The sequence below is a fragment of the Rhinoderma darwinii genome, chromosome 2, assembly GCF_050947455.1.
Source record: "Rhinoderma darwinii isolate aRhiDar2 chromosome 2, aRhiDar2.hap1, whole genome shotgun sequence".
Lineage (NCBI taxonomy): Eukaryota > Metazoa > Chordata > Amphibia > Anura > Rhinodermatidae > Rhinoderma > Rhinoderma darwinii.
In genome coordinates this window covers 335647777-335671691 of record NC_134688.1, presented here as the reverse complement: position 1 = coordinate 335671691, position 23915 = coordinate 335647777, and the positions used below count along the sequence as shown (strand labels likewise).

Sequence of the window (23915 nt, the reverse complement as noted above, 5' to 3'; positions counted from 1 at the left end):
TTAAAACACGCGTAAAAAACGCAGGGAGCAGTTAATGAGAGGCTAGCTTACAAGAAGGCAGGCTGGCCAAACCCCTGCTTGCTGGGTGAATAGGTTGTCAGCCTTATTTCATCCTCTGCCAAAACCAGTGTTTGTTTAAACTGTTGACACGTGTCTTGGCTTGCAAGCAACATTTATGCCTTCTCCGTCGCTGGCACGTGTGCTGCTCGCGTGGATGATTTTGCGAAGATTTGGGGAACGGCGACCCATGCTGCAGAAGAAGTAGGATTTGGGTTCATCCACTTGTGGCCCAACGTACCTCCAAAGGGCACTTTCATACACTATATGAGGACTTACGGCGTCACCCTGAGAAATTTTGTGCGTTTTGCCGCATGTCTGTGTCCACCTTTGATATGCTGCTTGCGCAGATTCGCACTGGAATCACCTACCAGAATACCAACATGCGGTGCTGCATTTCCCCTGTGGAACAACTGCTTGTGACCTTGAGGTATGTCTGCTACTGCAATTAGTTCTTAGAGGACGCTGTATGATTTACAAGTCCGCCATAACATGTGTTCTTTATTGTTTCTGTTTTATCTTGCATTTAGATTTCTGGCTACAGGCAATAGTTACCATTCTTTACATTTTGAATTTCTTTTGGGAGTGACCACCATTTCCTTCATTGTGACATCCACCTGTGTTGTGCTGTGGCAGAGATTAAAGACCACGGTCATGCCTCAGCCCACGGCAGAACAGTGGCTTCGAATTTCAGTTTTTTTCGATCGTGTTGTTGGCCTTGGCAGACAGTAATTATTGTTTCACGATTGTAGACATTGGCTCATATGGAAGCTCTGCTGATGCCCGCATATTTCGTTCGTCCAGAATGGGTAAACGACTTGTGAATAATCAACTGGCGGTGCCCGAACCTACCATCCTCCCTGGCTCCAGCGGGCCACCAATCCCATATGTCATAGTTGCAGCTGAGGGTTTTGCCCTGACAAGGCAAGTAATGCGGCCATTTGCAAGAAGGGGCTTGGATGAGCGTCGACGCATGTTCAATTACCGCCTATGCTGAGCTCGAAGATGTGTGGAATGCGCCTTTGGCATTATGTCTAACAGGTGGCGGGTGTTTCTGTCTACAATGCAAATGTCACCGCAGAATGTGACACGTGTCATCCAAGCGTGTGTAGTTCTGCATAACTTCTGCCGTATTCATGATGCAACTTTTGATGCCGAAACTTTTGACCCACCAGCAACACTGTGCCGGAAATTCCACTAGGGAGATCTCTCACATCTGGACACCGATTGCGTGAAAGTAGTGTTAGGGACTCACAATACATGAGGACCCTTGACGTGGGTTGCGAGCTTACATCTGTTGTGGTTTGTACTTGCCATTTGACAGTCCTGAAAGTGATTGCATGAGAATCAATTCTGTTCGTCAAAATTAAATTCTCCTCCAATCCCGACTGTCCTTTCTGTGGCTATTGGGAAATCATATCTGTTTAGAACAATGGCAAACCCCTACAGATGAACTAATACCTCATTGAACGCGTGCCATTCTTTTGGGGCCAGGTCAACAGTGTGTTAGTGTACAGTAATATACAGTTAGGTAATCATTTTGAAGAGGAGGGTCCAAAAAAATGTCCACATGCAATTGCAACTTTAAACACCTTCGTTTTATGTTGAATGCACACCAAAAACGTGGTGCAAAATAATAAAACACAAATAAGTGGCACCAACATGGTGCAAAACACATATGACCAAACAATGCAGGCCTACAAACAGAAACCTTCGTCAGATCATCCCACAGCCACTTTCACAAGTTGTGGTATTGATGGTCCGGGGAACTAAACGCGGGCATTTCAGCACCACTATGCTGGACATGGAGCTGCTGAGGATGTTTGTCTACAGCATAGTGGTGCTGATGATGTGCCTGGTAGCTGGGTAGGCGGAGAATAGGTTTCAGGACCTCTGCTGTATTGAGCAAAATGGCGATCACGGGCAGGAAGAGGACCAGGGGAAAACCGGGCAGGCACTGCTCTATATTGGTGATGTCGTGCACTGGGGGTGGCTGGTTGGGATGGGCCTGGGTAATTAGAGGTTGTAGAAGCCTCCGTTAATCCTCGCCAATGCTCAATTGCAGAGAAACACTGGAGAGGATTGTTGGGGGGGGGGTGTGGCGCAGTCAATAAGGGAAATTATAGCAGACTGTAGGCGTGGCAGCCTATCGTCTGGAACCTTCCGCAACAGTGGCACGAGTCCGCGAGCAAAAAAGTTGTGCCCGTCTTCGTTGGCCGCACGACGCAGGTATTCAAGGACCCTTGTATCAACTTGCGCCCCAGCGGCTGGCAACTGACTGCGTCAGCATCTGGCTGGTGCTCGAGGGGGTGGATTTTCTTCCGGAGGGAGTTCTGCTGGGGCCGACTCTACTGGGGCAGGGTCCTGGGGTGTAAGCTCCGGGGTTAGGGGCAGCAGTCGACTGCTGGGAGGATGCGGCTGGGACTCTGCATGGTCACTCTCCTCCTCTCCTTGTTCTGGAATAGAAAAGCAGAATCAGAAACCAATAGTCAACAATGTACAAAAATGCTTTATGGCAGACATGACATGTGCAAAGCAACATTTACGCAGGCAATAGGGCATTTACTTACGATCTCATCTCCATGATATCCTTGAGGAACATCAGCTGCTTGGTATATATGTACATCCGTTTCTTTGGTGCCCCATCACCACTTTGGCCTCTGTCGCCGATCTCGCGCCGAAATTGGTCCCTGCAGCTCCTCCACCGGGTTTTAATATCCTGGACTGTAGGATGAACACCAAAAACATGGTCACTCATTGTGTTAACGCACAAACAACTCGACCATCAAATACATGACGGTCCCTACACAGAAAAGTACATTCCACACGGTGATGCTGCAGTAACACCAAACTAAAGTTGCTTAGAATAAACCTAAAGCACTCCAGTAATTCTTAGAGTTGATTTTCAAAAATACTTTATTGTATTTATTTCCAAAATTGTATTCTTTTGGAGAAGCGATTTTAATCGATAAGATATCCCTCGAGACCATACCATAAAATGCCGGTTATAACGTGCACAGAGCAGATCGTATAAAGTAAAGAGAAGAAGAGGATGGAATGGAATTTAATGATGTCTGAAGCATAGGATCCAGAAGAGACATACCTGTATATAGTGTTACACTATATACAGCTCTGTGCACGTTATAACCGGCATTTTATGGTATGGTCTCGAGGGATATCTTATCAATACCCCTCCTCCATGTTCTTTCAATACTTAAATTGCTAATGATACGTCTCAGTAGATTAATTTGATCAATAAATGTTTTTTCCATATTTATGCAAATATTTCCATTATATACTGAGCGATTCTTGTATGATTTGTTTTTGTAAAAGATTTTGTTCTATAAAATGTGGATTTAAATAAGTATACATATACTATATCATCATGTAATGAGATTAAGAATGTATAATTTTCATATGTCCCTGACAGTGGTCACTTTTGTTCTTTCTATATCATATTTGGATATAGATGCTATTAATATTTGCTCGGAAATTATGTAATTTCATTCATATATTTGTTATTGTTGTTTCTAAAGATATATGTACTATATACCTGTATTGTTTATTTTTCCATAGCCATAGTGAGAAAGGCCATGGTTAGGCCGAAACGTAATAAAAAAAAATCGCTTCTCCAAGAGAATACAATTTTGGAAATAAATACAATAAAGTATTTTTGAAAATCAACTCTAAGAATTACTGGAGTGCTTTAGATTTATTCTAAGTATCTATAGTGTGGGTTCCCTAACCCGAACCTATATAGCACCAACACAGAGTGAATTAGGAGTGCATCCTTACATATTGTGTGACCAAACTAAAGTTGGGCATTTTGCAAAAGTAAAACACAGGGACACACTACTTCAATAGGGGGGACATTGCATCGTTTAACCCCTTCAGGACACAGCCTGTTTTGGCCTTCAGGACGCAGCCAATTTTTTCAAATCTGACATGTTTCACTTTATGTGGTAATAACTTCGGAATGCTTTTACCTATCCAAGCGATTCTGAGATTGTTTTCTCGTGACACATTGGACTTTATGTTACTGGCAAAATTTGCTCGATACATTAAGTATTTAATTGTGAAAAACACCAAAATTTAGCGAAAAATTGCAAAAATTAGCATTTTTCTAAATTTATATGTATCTGCTTGTAAGACAGATGGTAATACCACACAAAATTGTTGCTAATTAACATCCCCCACATGTCTACTTTAGATTGGCATTGTTTTTTGAACATCCTTTTATTTTTCTATGACATCACAAGGCATAGAACTTTAGCAGCAATTTCTCACATTTTCAAGAAAATTTCAAAAGGCTATTTTTACAGGGGCCAGTTCAGTTGTGAAGTGGATTTTAGGGCCTTATATATTAGAAACCCTCGATAAGTCACCCCATTTTAAAAACTTCACCCCTAAAAGTATTCAAAACAGCATTTAGAAAGTTTCTTAACCCTTTAGATGTTTCACAGGAATTAAGGCAAAGTAGATGTGACATTTTCAAATGTCTTTTTTTGTTTGCAGAAATAAAATTTTTATCTATTTTTTTTGTAACACAGAAAGTTTTACCAGAGAAACGCAACTCAATATCTATTGCCCAGATTCTGCAGTTTTTAGAAATACCCCACATGTGGCCCTAGTGCACTTATTGACTGCAGCACCAGCCTCAGAAGCAAAGGAGCACCTAGAGGATTTTGGGGCCTCCTTTTTTATTAGAAAATATTTTAGGCACCATGTCGGGTCTGAAAGGCTCTTGCGGCGCCAAAACAGTGGAAATCCCCCAAAAGTGACCACATTTCGGAAACTATACCCCTTGAGGAAATTATCTAGGGGTATAGTGAGCATTTTGACCCCGCAGGTTTTTTGGAGAAATTATTGGAAGTAGGCCGAGAAAATTAAAATCTACATTCTTTCAAAGAAAATGTCGGTTTAGCTAATTTTTTCTAATTTCCACAAGGGCTAAAAGGAGAAAATGCACCACTACATTTGTAAAGCAATTTCTCCCGAGTAAAACAGTACCCCACATGTGGTAATAAACGGTTGTTTGGACACATGGCAGGGCTTAGAAGGGAAAGAGCGACATTTGGTTTTTGCAGCTCAAATTTAGCAGGAACGGTTTGCGGAGACCACGTCGCATTTGCAAAGCACCTAATGGACCAAAACACTGAAAACACCAAAAAAGTGACTCCATTTAGGAAACTACACCCCTTGAAGAATCCATCTAGGGGTGTAGTGAGCATTTTGAACCCAAAGGGGTTTCATAGATTTTATTAGAATTGGGCAGTGAAGATTAAAAAAATACTTTTTTTCCAATAAGACGTAGCTTTAGCTCAAAATTTTTCATTTTCTCAACAAATAAAGGAATAAAAAAAAAACAACATTTGTAAAGCAACTTCTCTGGAGTACGGCAATACCCCATTTGTGGTCATAAACTGCTGTTTGGGCACACGGCAAGGATCTGAAGAGAAGGAGCGCCATTTGGCTTTTGGAGCACAGATTTTGCTGGATTGGTTTATTGACACCATGTCACTATTGCAAAGCTCCTAAGGTGTCAGTACAGTGGAAACTCCCCAAAAGTGATTCCATTCACAAAACTACACCCCTTGAGGAATTCATCTAGGGGTGTAGTGAGCATTTGACCCCACAGGTGTTTCATAGATTTTATTAGAATTGAGCAGTGAAAATTAAAAAAAATCCTTTTTCTTCAATAAGACGTAGTTTTAGCTGAAAATGTTTTATTTTCTCAACAAATAAATGAAAAAGAGCACCCTACCACTTGTAAAGCAACTTCTCCTGTGTACGGCAATACCACATATGTGGTCATAAACTGCTGTTTGGGCACACAGTAGGGCTCAGAAGGGAAGGAGCGCCATTTGGCTTTTGGAGTACAGATTTTGCTGGATTGGTTTCTGGGCGCTATGTCGCATTTGCAATGTCCCTGTGGGACCAAAACAGTGGATCCCCCCCAGAAGTGACCCCATTTTGGAAACTACACCCCTCACGGTATTCACTTAGGGGTGTAGTGAGCATATTAACAACACAGGTGATTGGCAGAAATTGGTGTGCACTCGATGTTACAGAGTGAAAATTTGATTTTTTTCTATAGATATGCCAATATGTGGCGCCCAGCTTGTGCCACTGGAGACACACACCCCAAAAATTGTTAAAAGGGTTCTCCCGGGTATTGCGATGCCATATATGTGGAAGTAAACTGCTGTTTGGGCACACTGTAGGGTTCAGAAGGGAGGTAGCGCCATTTGGCTTTTGGAGTGTGGATTTTGCTTGTAGTAGTCTTGTATTGAGTCTTACTGGTGTTTCCGTTTATAATGTGGGGGTACATGTAAGCCGGGCGGAGTATATAAGGGGCATAGTCAGGTGGTATAATAATGGGGTAAACAAAAACAATAAAATAATCCATAGATGTGTGTTACACTGTGACACAATCCTTTCTGCACAGGCCGGTGTCGCACTGATAAACTGTGTCCTTTCTTATCCCCCTTTTGGTCCACACTCCGCACCTTTGCAGTTTGAGGAATTTTGCTGGGAAAGTGTTGTCCTGGTATAATACGGGCACCCTCGCTTTCAGCAGATATGTTTGGGCCCTCCCCTTCCTGGTTCCCTAATTTTAGGGGCCTTGATAATTCGCCACTTGAAACAGAAGAAATGTTTCCCTCGGGCCGGCACAACTGCATATTTTTATTTCCTGGCTTATTGGAGCCTTAACTAATTTTATTTTTTCATAGACGTAGTGGTATGAGGGCTGTTTTTTTTGCGGGACGAGCTGTAGCTTTTATTGGTACAATTTTGGGGTACGTGCAACTTTTTGATCACATGTTATCCTTTTTTTTTGGGAGGCAAGGTGACCAAAACACAGCAATTCTGACATTATTTTTTTAATTCTTTTTATACAGCGTTCACCACGCGTTATAAATTACACGTTACCTTTATTCTGCGGGTCAGTCCGATTCCGGTGATACCTAATTTATAGAACTTTTTTATGTTTTACAACTTTTTGCACAATAAAATAACCTTTGTAAAGAGAATGGATTTTTTCTGTCGCCATGTTGTGAGAGCCATAACGGTTTTAATTTTTTCGTTGACGGAGCTGTATGAGGGCTTATTTTTAGCGAGACGAGTTATAGTTTTTATAGGTACCATTTTTAAGTACATGGGACTTTTTGATCACTTTTTATTTCAATTTTTGGAAGACAAAGTGACCAAAAAATAGCAATTATGTCAGTATTTTTTAGTTTTTTTTTTTCGGCGTTCACTGTGCGGAATAAATAACATAATATTTTTATAGTTACGGTCGTTACGGTCGCAGCGATACCAAATATGTATGGCTTTATTATTTTTGTTCAATAATAAATGTCTTGATAAAGGAAAAAGGGCGATTGTGTTTTGTGTTATTATTTGAAACTTTTATTGTATTTTTACAACTTTTATTTTTACTTTTTTGACACTTTTTTTTTACACTTTTCTTTAGTCCACCTAGGGGACTTGAAGGTCCAACTGTTTGTTTGATGTTCTAATACATTGCACTACCCATGTAGTGCAATGTATTAGAACTGTCAGTTGTTCACTGACAGCAAGCCTAATCGGCTAACGTAATGGCAGATAGGAAGCCTTTGTTAGGCTTCCATTTGCCATAGCAATCGCCCCCCCGCAACAATAGGCCCCTGCAATTGCGTAGCGGGGTGCCGATGTTGCTATAAGAACTTAAATGCGGCGGTCACTATTGACTGCCGCAATTAAGGGGTTAATCGGTTCGGATCACCGCTGTGATCCGACCCGATGTTTTCCCCCAGTACTAAGGCTGCTAGTAGCAGCCTGTACTGGGAGATGCCGGGCTGCGGGGAGCGTCTGTGTGCTCTGTTAGGAGCACACGTGGATTAACGGGCTGCAGGCACAACGACCAGCTTTGCTACCCGTTAATCTACGTGGGGTGGTCGTGAAGAGGTTAAAGACATGTACTCACCAATTCTCTGGCGGTCTCGGGTGGTGCTTTTATCCCATTCGCTGGAGAAGAGCGCCTGGCCTATGTGGTCCCATGCGACTTCCTTCGCCGAGCGGTCATGATAGGACTCCGCACGGGTGTCCCATATCTCGAGCCTCTCCTGCACAAGGCAGATCATCTTTTCTACGTCCATCCCACGCGGCATGACTGCAGTTGTCTGTGTGAAGGTTGGACTGTGGCAAACACGCTGAGGAATCTCAAGCACTTCCTGGTTTGTGCTTGTTTGGACCAGTTTTATCAAGTCATTTACATGGACATAACAAGTGGTGTGTGAAAAACGCGCATCCAATGCAGGTGCTTCCGTGTGGCATGCGTGATTTTCACGCACCCATTGACGTCAATGGGTGCGTGATGCGCGAACAACGCACAAATATAGGACATGTCGTGAGTTTTACGCAACGCACTCAGCTTGCGCAAAATTCACGCACTGTCTGCATGCCCCCATAGACTTACATAGGTCCGTATGACACGCGTGAATAGCTACCCCCCACCTCACCCTTGTAGAATATGCCGTACAGCCACCCCTTGTAGATTTTTATCCCCAACTTACACTTGTAGATAATGCCATAAAACAGCCACTGTATATAGTGCCCCCACCTACCCTGATAGGCTGCAGTCCGAAAGCGGACAGTAGCCTAGTGGCCTGCTCTGCCATAGTGGTCAATAGTATCTGCATCTGAGAATGCAGATAATATTGAATGTGTCGTTGCTACCACTGTACCAGTTATAGTGGCTGACAGCAGGGCCCCCGTGTATCGGGGTGGGGGGGGCGTGCTGGTGGGAGGCCGATATGGCTGATACATTGAAGCAGTCGGTAGGGGCATTCATCAAGAGAGCAATGCTGCTATGAATAGAGTATTATAGAAGTCTTGGACGCACGCAGATAAACCAAGCAGCATTGTGATTTTATTATAGCGCCGCTTGCTGGTGAAGAGTGATATAAACACAGATATTTAGTAAAAAACAGAAGAACATGTTATATTGAAATTGATGATATAAAAAATATGTAACTTTTCACATTTTTTTAAGGGGAAAACTATTATTTATAAATAAGTAAAATATTACATAAATAAAAAAATTAGGATAAACTTGGGAATTATTTTTTACCTGCGTGGAGTAGAGGTGGAGGCAAGAAAAAGTTTCTAAAAAGTAGGTTCAAGCCAGGGTAATTGAAGGTCATAGTCCATTTCTCATTGCCTTTCAAGAAAGCGAATGTCTATGTGATTAGTCAAGCAAACCAAATCATCCAATGTTGTGGATAAATCCCAACCTCCTTGCTCATCCTTGATGCGGCCTTCCAGATCTTCCCAAAACGTAGCGACAATAGCTTTATTTTTCCACTGTAACTCCGTGGCAATAGTGCAGAACTGGATGCCATATTGTCCTACTGTAGAGGTTCCTTAACATAGTTTGAATAGTGAAAGAGCCGCAGATGATGCCTGACCAGGTATTTTGAGCACCTTTTTAAAAGTCATAAGGAATGCTTGGATGTCAAAAAAGTGGGATCGCTCCCCTCCCATAATGGTGATGCACAGGCCAGCACCTCCCCAGAGAGTAGAAACAAGATATAGGCTACCTTTGCCCAGTCAGAAGCAATTTAATGTACCATTACCTTAAAATGGACTGTACATCGGTTCAGGAATCCTCTACAAGACTTGGAATCACATTAGTTGCGAGGAGGATGATGCAATCTAGGACTGAAGGCAACAGCCCGAGGTGGTAGCGTTTAAACCACAGGAGCCGCTGGAATGGAGAAAGTACTTAAACGTGAGGAAAAATTCTGTAAAAGTTGATGCAGTTGATCCTGGCAGACTTGTTTCCTAGATATTACTTGGGCCAGGTCAGAAACTTCAGGCAGGGTTATGTCAGGGGAGTCCATGGCCTGAGCAAACTGTCAAAGAGCCCATGGATATTGAGACTGTCACGGGGCCTCCAGAAGATGGTGCGAACCCACTGTATTACCAAGGAATTTACATGGGGCTAAACTGGGGAGCGGAGTCCAAGGTGATCCCTTATTCACCTTTTGACCTCTATACAGTGATTTAGAAAATTGGTGTACGCAGGCCCTTTAAGAGGAGAAATGGCATAGTGCCTGTGGAGGTGAGCAGCGGCAGAATGGGAAGCTGCCAGTAGCCGAAACCTGAGCTGACCAGGAGAAAGCTGTTACATGTAGTTTGTGAAAACTGCTTTCATCCTTTTTCTCAGCGGTCTTGTATCATCACTTCAAAATACCGGTTGTTTTATAAAAATTTTCAATAAAGTCCTCACATTGTCGAGTGGATCACTGGATCATATTTCTTTTTGTTGAGAGGAGATAATCACATGACTAACTTTTGGGGTAGATTTTGTTGACTGAACAAACTATACTGGAGCATAAAAGGTAAAGAGCAGGGAAAATGGTATATTTTCTAGATGTGGCAATTTTCCTAAATTTTTCAGATAAGGCTTACCAAATTATATTGGTTCCAATTTGGTACTGTAAGATAACCCCATTTATCGCATAAAAAAAACAACTTTTCACACTTGTGTTTTTGATTGTAGAAAAATAGAATAGTACATTGCAATATTTCATCCAGTAAAAAAAAAATTAATCTGCCATACCAATAAAACGTTGAAGGGGGAAATAGGCATTCCATATAAAAAAAACAATTGAGGACTAATACATTTTAATTAGGATATATGTTGTAAAGTGAAAATAATCGTTTAAATCATTTAAAATAATCTATTTGTCCTTGAAGACTATGTACACCTTTGATGGTATTTGTTTTTTTAAATAAATGTATTTAGTGTTTTTAAGCAACTTTCAAAATCCGTTATTAAAATGTATTTAAACTTTTTCATATACAGCTTCTATGTACCCTGTATATGTAGAAGCGGTATCATTTTGTCTCAGCCTATTCCATGAGTTCAGCTGAACTGATGGCTTGGCTGAGAGCGGGTCCTGCGTGTCTCTGACACATAGGGTCCAGCTAATAACAATCAGATCTAAGTGAACTTAGATGTGAGTGTTATTAGCTGGATCCTGTGTGTCAAAGCCACGCAGAACCCACTTTCAGCCAATCCATCAGTTCAGCTGAACTAACGGACTCAGATGAAACAGAATGATACAGTTTCTATGTATAGAGGATACATAGAAGCTGTATCTTAAAAGTAAAACATTTTTTAATAAAAGTTGCTTAAAAACACTAAATACATTTATTTATTAATATAAAAAAATTGCTTACAAAGTTGTACATAGCTTTTAACTTCTAAAAGAACAACTTAAAATTTCATCCTTTTAACATTATATGCCTTAGGTTTAACCGGTGTGTTTTTTTTATTAACTTTCTAGCCACCTACTCTTGCCCTTTTCTGTATTAACACTCTATTGCTCTTTTACTGTCCACTGTCATTGGGATCCTTCATGTCTCCTTTATACTGATAGTCTTTCCTCTGTATTGCCATTGTCTCCTCAGCACTTTCAAGGCATGTTTATGTCTTATTGTCACCATTTCTTTAATAGTCACTGACTTTTAACTATCAATGTGCTTTATTTTTTTTCTGCAGCCTCTTGACACAATAATTCTTTCCCGACAACATTAGACATTCTGTAAATATACGACTAGCCTCTCCAATGGGTTAATTTGAAGGGTAACAGATGATAGTGAAAACCAGCATGACATTACAGATCCTCATCAAAGATATCCTTTATAGCATGACAAAACAAACAATATCATCTAATTATGGCCATAAATCAGCAAAGTTTGATTGTTGTTCCAGAAAATTGGTTTTCCAATTAATCTCCTTATTACCATATGCTCTAATCTGAAGCATTACAATATGGAAAAATTACAATGACATTCAGATAAAGTGATGCTCTGCTTAATCAAATCCAAAATATTTATTTCATGTACCCAACTAGACAAACTTGTATAATTAATGCATGAATTTGCAATTAAAATTGCCTGCTACAGTCAGGAAGAAAAAAAGCTGAAGGATTTTTAATCACAAAGAGTTTTATATTTCTCACCCATGACAAGAAAACGATTTTTAACCTCTGATTAGTTCTTTATGATAAATATGGCACTGACAGTGAGACGGACGTTGGGTTTGGAATATTGAGGCCGAAAAAGATCTACTACATCTCCTGTTTAGGGGATCGTCAATTCTTCTGTTTGACACAGATTGTTTACCGGAAAATGTCTTCAGCGCACACCTGAATGAGTTTGTGTTGCTGAAAATTTATACAAACAAATTATCAATGATGTGTTTGATACAGCAGCGCAGTTCAGTGACATAAGAGCATTACAACCAATCTCTGTAGCAGAAGAGAAGAGCTGTTTTTTTTTTCTATATATTGGCAGTACTGTTAATATTATACACACACACACACACACACACACACACACACACACACTGACACACACACTGACACACACACTGACACACACACACACAAACTCAACTGGCTCATACTCAAATAAGCGGCTGGTGGGTACTTCCATTTGTATAAAACATATTAGTACAAGCATGTAACTATGCTTTTGTTACAGTGTACGGGTTTACATATTTTTTGTTTACCTGTGGGTTATTTCTACATTTATTCGCTATAGGGCATAAATGCTCCTCTCATTATTGTGCGTGTTCTTTTAGCGATCTATAGCTGAATAACCTTACTCTATGGCCATTGTATTTCATTTGAAGATAATTTGATTCTTCCTTGATTTTGGGGACGTAGTCATGGGTACTTTTATCTGTGCCGTTCATACCTTAAGCATGATAACTTTTGTATCACATTGACATATTGGATTGTTGCTTTTAGATACTCCTAGATAGGTAGGGTACTATTTGTAACATGTCCCTGACCATCTGTGACCTATTATTGTGGGTTGCTGCATAGTAGGTATTTTTAGTATCCCTCTTAATCTATTGTTCTATGGTTGAAGAACATACTTCCAGTACACACCATAGTTGATGCCTTTCTCTACATCTTGATATGTTTGAGGAGAATGATACATTTTGGTACGTATATCACCTTGAGATTGCTGGTATTTAGTTCTGACATAGAGTCACATATAGGGGTATATGGTGTATGGGTTTATATGGTGCCGTGTACCTAATAAATATCAAACTGTATTCACCCCAAATAGCGCGTGTTCTCAAAGAGTGTATCGTACACTAGTCAATTCTACTTTTTGGGGTACCCAGTGTGGGGCATCCCTTCTTTATTATTTGTGTGATATTTGCCTCCCACTCTTTGCTGTGAGACTGTCTTGGTTGTCAGCTACTCCTTGGCATCATGTTGCCTAGGTAGCCTCTTATATTTTGCGCATGCACCATTCTATTATCAGCACCTGCGCAGTACTATTGCATGAGTATGGGGATCTGATTGCATGCGCCAGCGGCTGCATCTGAGTGTGCGCAATGGTCACTTTCGGACACCGTTCAAGGTTTCCCTGTGCACTACATACTATGGAGTACAAGAGGAGGTAAGCAGAGCCATTACCATATGTTATAATTTTTTGATTGCATAATCTGTTTAATATTTGTTTATATAGGCGGTACATTTAGTTTTCACATTACCCCTGAAGAAACTGCACTAGGAGGCAGCGATACATGTGGGGAGACTTCACATGTTACAGCTTACATTCGGGTAACATGTATCTTTACTAATATTACCTATCCTCTTGTGTTCTATGGTGTCATAATGTCACATTGCTTATATATTTGTAACCCATCTCTATTTTGAGGGGCATTACTTGCATTTGCACTTTATTCTATATTTCAATTACCAATAACATCAGGTTAGGTATAGATTTTAGGACATACATTTTTGTGTTTCCTTTATTCTATTTGTATATTACAATTGTTATGACACTATGTTTTGTATACAGGGATTATACCATATCATGGGTTGGTGCTGCAATTCGTCCTATGTTATAAGACATATGGACCGGTTCTTTGTCTGGTTTTAGATGCTTTTATTGTTTGTGTTCTTTTTGTACCATATAAATAAAGATATATTGTTGCAAATTTTGGGTGTGCGTAATCCATAATGTGTTGCTTTACTCACAGTTAAATTGTGCTTTTGGTGCACATTTGCAGCACCCCTTTTCTTGTAATCCACTTTGATCTTGGTGGCGCCCATCCCTTTTCAGTTTTATAACTTAAAAGATTAATAAACTAACATTTGAATTAAATTTATGAATGCTGTTCTTATGTTTTTGTTAAAGGCTGTGACTTATGCTGATAATGGCCAATTAACCCTTTCCTTCTAGTTGTATTGTAATATTATGACACCATAATGTCATTGTGCTCCTTCCACCTACCTCTTTGAAAGATTACAATTTAATGTCCATTTTGACTGAGTGTGTTTTTTACCCGCATGGATTTTTGTGAACATCTTGCTGTCTAGAATTTTTTTTTGCATTGTAATGTTAAAGGGGTATTTCTAGTATTGACAATTCCACCTATCCACCTATTTTCTGATCCCTGGGGGCTCCACTGCTGGGTACCCCACTGATCACGAGAACTGGGGTCCCAAGCTTAGATTCCTCCTCACTGCTAGGGGTGCAGTGAGGAGAAATCTGCTTGAATTGCAGTTTCTGACATTCCAATAAACTTTGAATGGAGTGGTAGCGTGCATGCTCTACCATTCAATGTCCTCCTCCACTGCAAGTGAGCATTGAGGAGGAATGGGAGTTTGGGGCCCCTGGTCTTGCAATTGGGAGGGTCCCAGCGATGAGGCCCCCAGTAACCAGACAATTATCACCTATCCTGTGGGTAGGGGATAATTGTAAATTCTGGGTCAACCCCTTTAAATACTGTACTATTGTTATATTTATTAAAAGCAAATACAAAAGTGAATGCATTTAGATATTCTGTGTGTGTGCATAATTTATACTATGTAAGCTAACATTGTATATTATTCTATAACCTATTCCTCTTTTCAATTATTTCTACTATGAACTTAGAGCAAATCCAATGAAAAGAAAAATCATAGATCAACGCACCCAATAAGCCAGAAAGGCAATGTAAATTTCTTCATGATTCCCCCACAGTGTTCAAGACACGTTCCACTGGCTCCACATCTAGAAGAAGAAATTCCAGCACTTCCATAGACTAATTATTTTTCAAGTTGTAAGACAGCTTTTTATTCATAGCATAGAGTCAGTTAAACAAAACATTCTTAAATAACGCAACACCAATGAAAATGAAACGTCAAGTGCCTAAACAAGCAATTCCTGTTGATTCTAAAACATAACAATATGTATGTAAATTAGGAACTCACATGCTGTAAAACTCTTAGAAACAATTAGTACTGTATTTAATCCTTAACATATAAGAAACTCTAACGATAAGTTAAGTCATGTAGAAAATCAATCCATCAAGAGGTGAATATTCACTATGCTTCCTGATTCAGAATGCTTCTGCTCTCTACTTTTCGCCGCTTTGATGTTTAACAATTTGACAGAAAGCTATGCAAAGCAAAGTTTTACACAATTATATAGTAGCAAAAATCTCTAATAATAAAGAACTAACAATGATTCATGAAACTAGGTCTTGTCTCGCATTCTTGACCAGATTTTGTTAGGAGGTGTGTTCAAATCTGAATTCTGGTAAGACTTTTGATATGATACATTTGGTCTTTGAAAAATGTTAAACACAGTTCCTGATCACAGCTTGTTACAGAAGATTTCTAGTATGAGAACTATGGCAAAATGTATGTATACAGGTGAAAAACTAGTTAGGCCTCATGCCCACTTCAGTTTTTTCCGTTCAGGATGCTATCCATTTTTGTCACTGATAGCACCCTGAACCCATGCACACTTCCGTTATTTTGACGGATCCATTGTTCCGTTCCGTCAAAAGTAGAGCATGTCCTACTTTGGTCAGTGATTCAGTTACCGTGGGGCCCATAGAAGTCAATGAGTACGTCAAAAAAACGGACGGCACACGGAAGGCTTCCGTGTGCCGTCCGTTTTTGACGGATCCGTTGTCATAGCAACGGCTGGGCGGGCCAAAGTTCACAAACTCACAGATTACAGTACACATTCATTCCTGAAGATGGATGTGGGGAGACTCATAGCATTGGTGCATGATCACCCAGAACTTTGGGATACGCTGGCGGAATGCTACCACGATCGATATAAAAAGAACACCGTGTAGGAGGAACTGGCCAAGGAGCTTTTGACGTGCAGATGGCAGTAGGGAACTAGTGCCCAGCGTCAGAAAATAAGTAAGTAAATGCACACATTGCACTGCTTGTTTTTTTAACCTGCTTTTCCATTGTTCCATTGTATGCAACTTGGTTAAACTTTACACACCCACAGTTATGTTTTTCTTGCATTGACCTGCTGTCTCATAAAATGTGCTTTGCAATACCAAATTTCTGACTGGTATAGACTTTGCGCAGTTTCAAGTGTGTCAGAGACTAGCATACACCTCGCACAGTTGCCTTGTCCCCTTCATCTTTTATACGGTGGAGCCTCTACTTTAACCACCACGTTCATACATATGGCCTGTTATATTTCTAGTGCAATATTAATTTTGTATTTTTTTTAATTTCAAAGTCCACGAGGTCAAAACTCGCTAGAATTCTTGCAGGAACCAATTCCGACATGAGCAGTCACAGATAGCCAAAAGTGGTCAGGCGCCCAGCAAAAAAAAAGTGTACATGTATACGAACCAGCTTATGTTCCTCAAGCAAGTTATGGAGCTTCGTCCGTAAGTAAATTTGTTTCTACTTCATTTCAATTTAATATTTTAATTTCATACAAAAATATTCTACATTACGTATTACAGGCCTATTCTTATTTTTTATTTCAAATTGTATGCATATTTAGTTTTTTGTGGAAGCTGCTCTTGTATGAGGGCTGCTTCCCCTTTTTTTTTTAAGCAACTTTCCTCCAAGTTTCAGAAAATTACCGTCCAAACAGGTTATAAAAGATTGTCGTCAAGAGAACCCGTAGGTCCGAGCAGTATGCCAGGTTCATGACAGCTGATAGTCGTGGCTTCATGTAGTTGCAACACCCACCAATTTGATGTACAGTAAATGGCCTACTATGTGGATAATGTATTAATTATGCAAAAACTAATAATTTCCACACATCATTTTTCTTGTACTAAAATTTATTTTTTTCCTTGACAAAATCGAAGAACAATTTACAATCTGGAGGAGGCACAGCGATGCCACACAACTGGAGGAGCCGGAGGAAGAGTCAACTCTGACCGAATCACCGTGTCTCCTAACAGAGGACTCGATGCAGGCGTCTACCACTTCTCCCATTTCTTCTGCTGAAGTAACTCCCCAGAGTGCAAGGTGCAAACGCGGGTTCGTTGCGGTGGGCATTAGGGCTGTTGTGGAGTCCCACGTAATAGACTATTTAAGAAGTAGTGCAGAGAGCCCTGAGGAGACCTTTCTATGCAGCCTCACCCCACATCTGACATGTCTCCCTGAAGACCGGCGTCTACGTGTCCAGGGAGCAATGATAGTGATGCTCCAGGCAGCAAAGCCACCGAATGACCCAAGGGCTATATTTAGGGCAGTTGACTTGTGATGGCTGCACAACGACGAGCAGCCAGATGGTGGTGCGCAGCGAGGGCATGAATCACAACAACACTTGCAACAGCATAATTTTAGGCCCACTTTGGAGTCCTCTGAATCTTTGTTCTCCTAAGATAGAGGCCTAAACATAGGGCCAGATTACTATGGCCCCTCGAGTAGCACGCAAAGCTACCAGGCAGGTAGCGGACCAAGCTACCTGCCAACAAGCGTCCAAAGCTACCAGGGGAACGTGGCCTACCCCTACCAAGGGCACCATCATGGGCCGGAATCACACGAGAGACATGCCCCCGCTCGACCGGCACCCTCTACTGCAGGACCAACTGCCAACTGGTCCAGAGCTTTTCCACTTGTAATTACTGTGTAATATGTTTATTTTTTTATTCACCATGTTGGTGATTATGAACCATGTTGTTTTTTTTTTTGTTGTTCAGCAATAAACCGTTTTGAGTTTACCTACAAATTTTATTCATTAGACAATTTTTTGCCTTGACAAAATACAATTTTCCGTTAATTTTTAACAATTTGGTTCAAAATGAAAACATTTCATTTGCAAAAATATGTAAGCTCACAAGCCCACGTCAAGGGTCCTCGTTGCCTTGCGAGTCCCTACACTAACTAACCAAACAGGTATACATTTTTATACTGAATAAATAAAAACTAAAATCATTCTAGAAAATTACATGTTTAACAAGCAGCAGCAATAGAGTCCTGCTGCCAGGAAACTGCTCCCTCAGGGGTCAGGAAATATGTGACATAAATGTCACGGATAGCCAGGCCCGACGATCCAGGTCTCCTATGTGACGTCAGATCAAGAGGGACCTCTGCAGAAGTGCCACATTGATCAATATCCGTGTCCAAACAGGTATCGTGAATCCTGGTGAAGTTGTGTAATAGGACACACGCTTGTTTCACCAGGGTCACATTGTCTGCATCCATCTGTATGGCGGACCTCAGCACTCTCCAGTTACAGCTTAAAATCCCAAAGGCACACTCTACAAACCGACGTGCACGTGTTAGACGGTAATTGAAAATGCGTCTCCTGTTGTCCAAACCTCAATGAGGGTATGGACGCATGACGTGGGGAGAAAGTGCAAATCCTTCATCAGCCACAATTACAAATGGGGCTGGCAGGCCAGATAATCTGATCCCGGTAGTGGTCTGAGTTCCCGGAGGGAGAGCTGATTGGATTGGAGCTGTTCACCCATTCGGGAAGCCCTGAAAATGCGAGCATCCGCAGTGCTCCCATAGGCCCCAATATTTACAATTATAAACCTGAAGGTGCTGTCAGCCAAGGCCAACAGTACTACAGAGAAATACTGCTTCTAATTGTTGTATTGGGACTCTGAGTGAGGCGGCTTGCGCACACGAATGTGCTTCCCATCAAACGCCCCAATGCAGTTTGGAAATTGTGTGGTCTCCAGGAAGCCATCGGCAATTCGTAGCCAATCTTCTGCTGCTGGCTGTGTCATCACCGTCTCTGAGTCGACGCCAGATTGCCTCGCATGTCACCCGGATAATACGTGATATGGTGGTGTTCCCCAGCAGAAACTTGTAGTGAAGAGAGGCAAAGGAGTTGCCAGAAATCTGAAAAACAGTAACATTGAAAAAATTTTAACTTTAAAATAAGAGACAAGTATCAGGGGGATCAGTCGTTCCTCAGGAGAAATACAGCGCCTCATATATGTGTCTTGGAGAGTGATTCCAAGACGCACGGCCTCCAGCAGACAATCAAATGTGCTGATTGACATGCGACAGAAATTCACAAATTTTTCAAGGTGATGTCGCAGGTCATGGTAGGTGGTATGGAAATGCCCTTTAGAAGTCTGTTGGGAGACAATGGTTGAACCCGATACCTCCTTCTCCTCCTCGGTTTTTCTTCCAGCCCAGCAGATTGCTGTCCAAAGCACCGATAAAGAAGCCAGGCTAAAAGGACAGGTCAACAGGTTTGGGGCTCATATTTTCACTTCAAAAATCCAAAGAAACCAAAGCAATCCAAGCAGAGGAATCCCAAACTGTTCTCTATGCTCTGAAAGCTACAGGAAACAGCACCAAAAACTTCAAGTAACCTTCCTATGGGTGTTTTCTGGGACCTGTGACCAGTTCAAATGAAGTTTACCTTCCGTTTTTTTAACAGAAAAACGGAAGCCAAACGGAAGCACAAAGTCTGTTTAAAACGGAAACACGGAACGAACACGGAGTACACACGAAAACCACACAGATATCAAAACGGACACACGGATCCGTCAAAAACGGTGATGGAAGAGTGCATGAGGCCTTAAGGGGCAAAAGACAAAGGGTAGTTGTGAATATTATAAATTGTACATAGAATTCTTAGCAGTGGTGTTCCACATAGTGCAGATCTATTTTGGATCCAGTTTTTTTTTTATGACCTTGTGGATAGAATGAAAATCAATGTGTTAGTTTTGCTGATGACATCATATTATGTAAAATAATTAAAATGCAACATGATTGTGACATCTTGACATACTGTATATGTCAACAAGCTGCTCAGTTAACCCCTTAAGGACACAGCCTGTTTTGGCCTTCAGGACACAGCCGATTTTTTCAAATCTGACATGTGTTACTTTATGTGGTAATAACTCCGGAACGCTTTTACCTATCCAAGCGATTCTGAGAATGTTTTCTCGTGACATATTGTACTTGATGTTAGTGAAAAAAAAAATGGTTGATTTAGCATTTTTCTTAATTTAAATGTATATGCTTTTATTTTTATAGGACGTTACAAGGCTTAGAACTTTAGCAGCAATTTCTCACATTTTCAAGAAAATTTCAAAAGGCCATTTTTACAGGGACCAGTTCAGTTCTGAAGTGGCTTTGAAGGCCTTATGTACTAGATAGACCCCATAAATCACCCCATTTTAAAAACTGCACCCCTCAAAGTATTCAAAACAGCATTCAAAAAGTTTCTTAACCTTTTAGGCATTTCACAGGAATTAAAGCAAAATAGACGTGAAATGTACTAATTTCATTTTTTTTTGCCAAAATTAATTTGTGATAAAAAAAATTGTACCACAGAAGGTTTTAGCCAAGAATTGCAACTCAAAATTTATTACCCTGATTCTACAGTTTTTAGAAATATCCCACATGTGGCCCTAGTGTCCAAAGGAGCACCTATAGGATTTTGGGGCCTCTTTTTTTTAGATTATATTTTGGACACCATGTCAGGTTTGAAGAGGTCTTGTGGTGCCCAAACCTTGGGGAGCCCCCAAAAGTGACCCCATTTTGGAAACTACACCCCTCAGGGAATTTATCAAGGGGTATAGTTAGCATTTTAACCCCACAGGTTTTTTGCAAAAATTATTGGAAATAGTCTGTAAAATTGAAAGTCCACCTTTTTTCTGAAAAAACGTAGACATTTTTAATTTTTACTAGGAATAAAGGAGAAAAAGAACCACAAAATTTGTAAAGCAACTTCTCCCAATTACGGGAATACCGCATATGTGGTAATAAACCACTGTTTGGACCCACGGCAGGGCTCAGAAGGGAAACAGCTCCATTTGGATTTTGGAGCACAGATTTTGCTGGAATGATTTTCGGAGCCATGTCGCGTTTGCAACGTCCTGGAGGTACCAAAACAGTGGAAACCTCCCAAAAGCGACCCCATTTTAGAAAGTACACCCCTCAAGGAATTTTCCTAGGGGTATAGTGAGCATTTTGACCCCACAGGTTATTTGCAGAATTTAGTGGAATTCGGCCATGAATATGAAAATCTACTTTTTTTTCTGAAAAAATGTAGACATTTTTAATTCTTACTAGGAATAAAGGAGAAAAAGAACCACAACATTTGTAAAGCAACTTCTCCCGATTACGGGAATACCGCATATGTGGTAATAAACCGCTGTTTGGACCCACGGCAGTGCTCAGAAGGGAAACAGCGCCATTTGGATTTTGGAGCACAGATTTTGCTGGAATGATTTTCGGTGCCATGTCGCGTTTGCAACGTCTGCAACGTCCTGGAGGTACCAAAACAGTGGAAACCCCCCAAAAGCGACCCCATTTTAGAAAGTAAACCCCTCAAGGAATTTTCCTAGGGGTATAGTGAGCATTTTGACCCCACATGTTATTTGCAGAATTTAGTGGAATTCGGCCATGAATATGAAAATCGACTTTTTTTCTGAAAAAACGTAGACATTTTTAATTTTTACTAGGAATAAAGGAGAAAAAGAACCACAAAATTTGTAAAGAAACTTCTCCTGATTACGGGAATACCTCATATGTGGTAATAAACTGCTGTTTGGACCCACGGCAGGGCTCAGAAGGGAAGTAGTGCCATTTGGCTTTTTGAGAACAGATTTTGCTGGAATGGTTTTCAGTGTCATGTCACGTTTACAGAGCCACTGAGGTGCCAGTACAGTGGAAACTCCAAAAAAGTTACACCATTTTGGAAACTACACCCTGAAAGTATTAATTTAGGGGTATAGTGATTATGTTGACCATGTTGTTTTTTTTAGCTAGAATTACGGGAGAGGATAAAACTGAAGGAGCGCCTTGTGGCTTTTTGGGCCTAGTTAGATGAATTCCAGGCACAATTTATTTGCAGACTTTCTGAAGTGACTGAGCAGAAAACACTGTCCTTCAGTATTCATCTAGGGGTATAATGAAGTATTTAGTTTTTCAGTATTCATCTAGGGGTATAATGAAGTATTTAGTTTTTCAGTATTCATCTAGGGGTATAATAAAGTATTTAGTTTTTCAGTATTCATTTTTTTAGGTTTAATTCCAATTCATAAATGGGCAATAATGTACTAGTATTCATTTAGGGGTATAATGAAGTATTTTGTTTTTTTTTTAAGTTAAATTCCAATTCATAAATGGGCAATAATGTACCGGAAATAGGGATGAAAGGCCAAAAATGGGTAAAAAAAAAGTAGAGAGTAAGTCATAAAATTAATAATTTAGGGAGGAATGGTAGGCGTGAAAACAGTCCTTGATACACAATCCTGGCTTATCAGGACAAGTGTCACACTGATAGCCCGTGTCTTTTCGCATTCCGTTTTTATAACAGACGCGACATTTTTTGTATGTTCTCTTTTTCTCAGTGGGGGGCACTTCACTTGGGAAGTGCTGCCCTGATACAATTCTGCTGCCCTCGCTGCTATGGGATGTACTTGCAGCCTCTTCTGCTCGGTCTTTGAAAAGTAGTGCTTTATTACTTTTTCCTGGTATTCAAGATACCGTGCTTGATTCCCTGACTTCCGATATATAATAAAAGAATTGTACAGCGCTGTTTGTATGAGGTGCACTGCAGTCTTCTTGTACCATACGCGGGACTTCCTCATTGCGCTGTATGGCTGTAGCATTTGATCTGCCAGGTCTACGCCACCCAGGTGCTGGTTATATTCCTGTATACACACGGGCTTGAGGGCGGTGGCATTACGCCCTCTTACTGGAACAGGGGTGCTGCTGTCCCCATGAATGGACGTGATGATAAAAACATATTTTTTATCCCTAAATTTGGTCACCATCACAGTCCCATTAGACAATGACCTGCTATCACCAGGTCTCAGATTCTGGTCGACCAAATTTTTTTGGAGGCCTTTTTGATTCCACAGGCGACTGTATTTTTATCAAATAGGCAGTGGAACAGCGGGACGCTAGTATAGAAATTATCTATATAAAGGTTATAACCTTTATCTAGCAGGGGGTACAAAAGGTCCCACACAATTTTGCCGCTTGTATTGAGGACAGGGGGACACTCTGTTGGGCAGATTTGGGAGTCTTTTCCCTCGTAAATTCAAAATCTGTGAGTGTACCCACTTTCACTCTCACAGAGCTTATAAATTTTGATCCCGTATTTTGCCCTTTTACTTGGCAAGTATTGCCTAAATCGTAGCCTTCCTTTGAAGAGCACAAGTGACTCATCTATGGCAATATTTTTATTAGGGGTGTATGCCTCTGAAAATGTTTCACTCAGAAGTGAAATGAGCGGCCTAATTTTAAATAATCTGTCCTGGTTGGGGTCACCAGGCGGAGTGCACTGGCTGTTGTCAGTGTAATGGAGGAATCTCAATATTGCCTCAAACTGAGTTCTCACCATTACAGCCCTGTACATTGGGTAGCAAACAGAACGTCGGTCGACCAGTAGGACACCGTATGGTGGGTTTCTTAATAAGCCCCATATTAAGAAGGAGCCCCCAGAACTTTTTAATTTCTGCAGCACATGTTGGATGCCACTTCTGGCCTCTAGCGTAATATGACGCGGGGTGACTGGCCAGATACTGTTCAGCATAAACATTTGTTTGGGTGACCATTAGGTTCACCAATTCCTCCGTGAAGAAAATT

General features: G+C 40.8%; 1 long non-coding RNA gene across 1 annotated transcript; it reads right to left on the bottom strand.

Annotated features, from left to right (window-relative positions):
• Nucleotides 1-1633: 1633 nt before the first annotated feature.
• Nucleotides 1634-2777, bottom strand: LOC142741269 (uncharacterized). Its single transcript, XR_012881055.1, has 2 exons — nucleotides 2628-2777; nucleotides 1634-2513 (listed from the first exon to the last, which is right to left on the bottom strand). It is a non-coding gene; the product is annotated as an uncharacterized LOC142741269 (long non-coding RNA).
• Between the last annotated feature and the right edge of the window lie 21138 nt (nucleotides 2778-23915).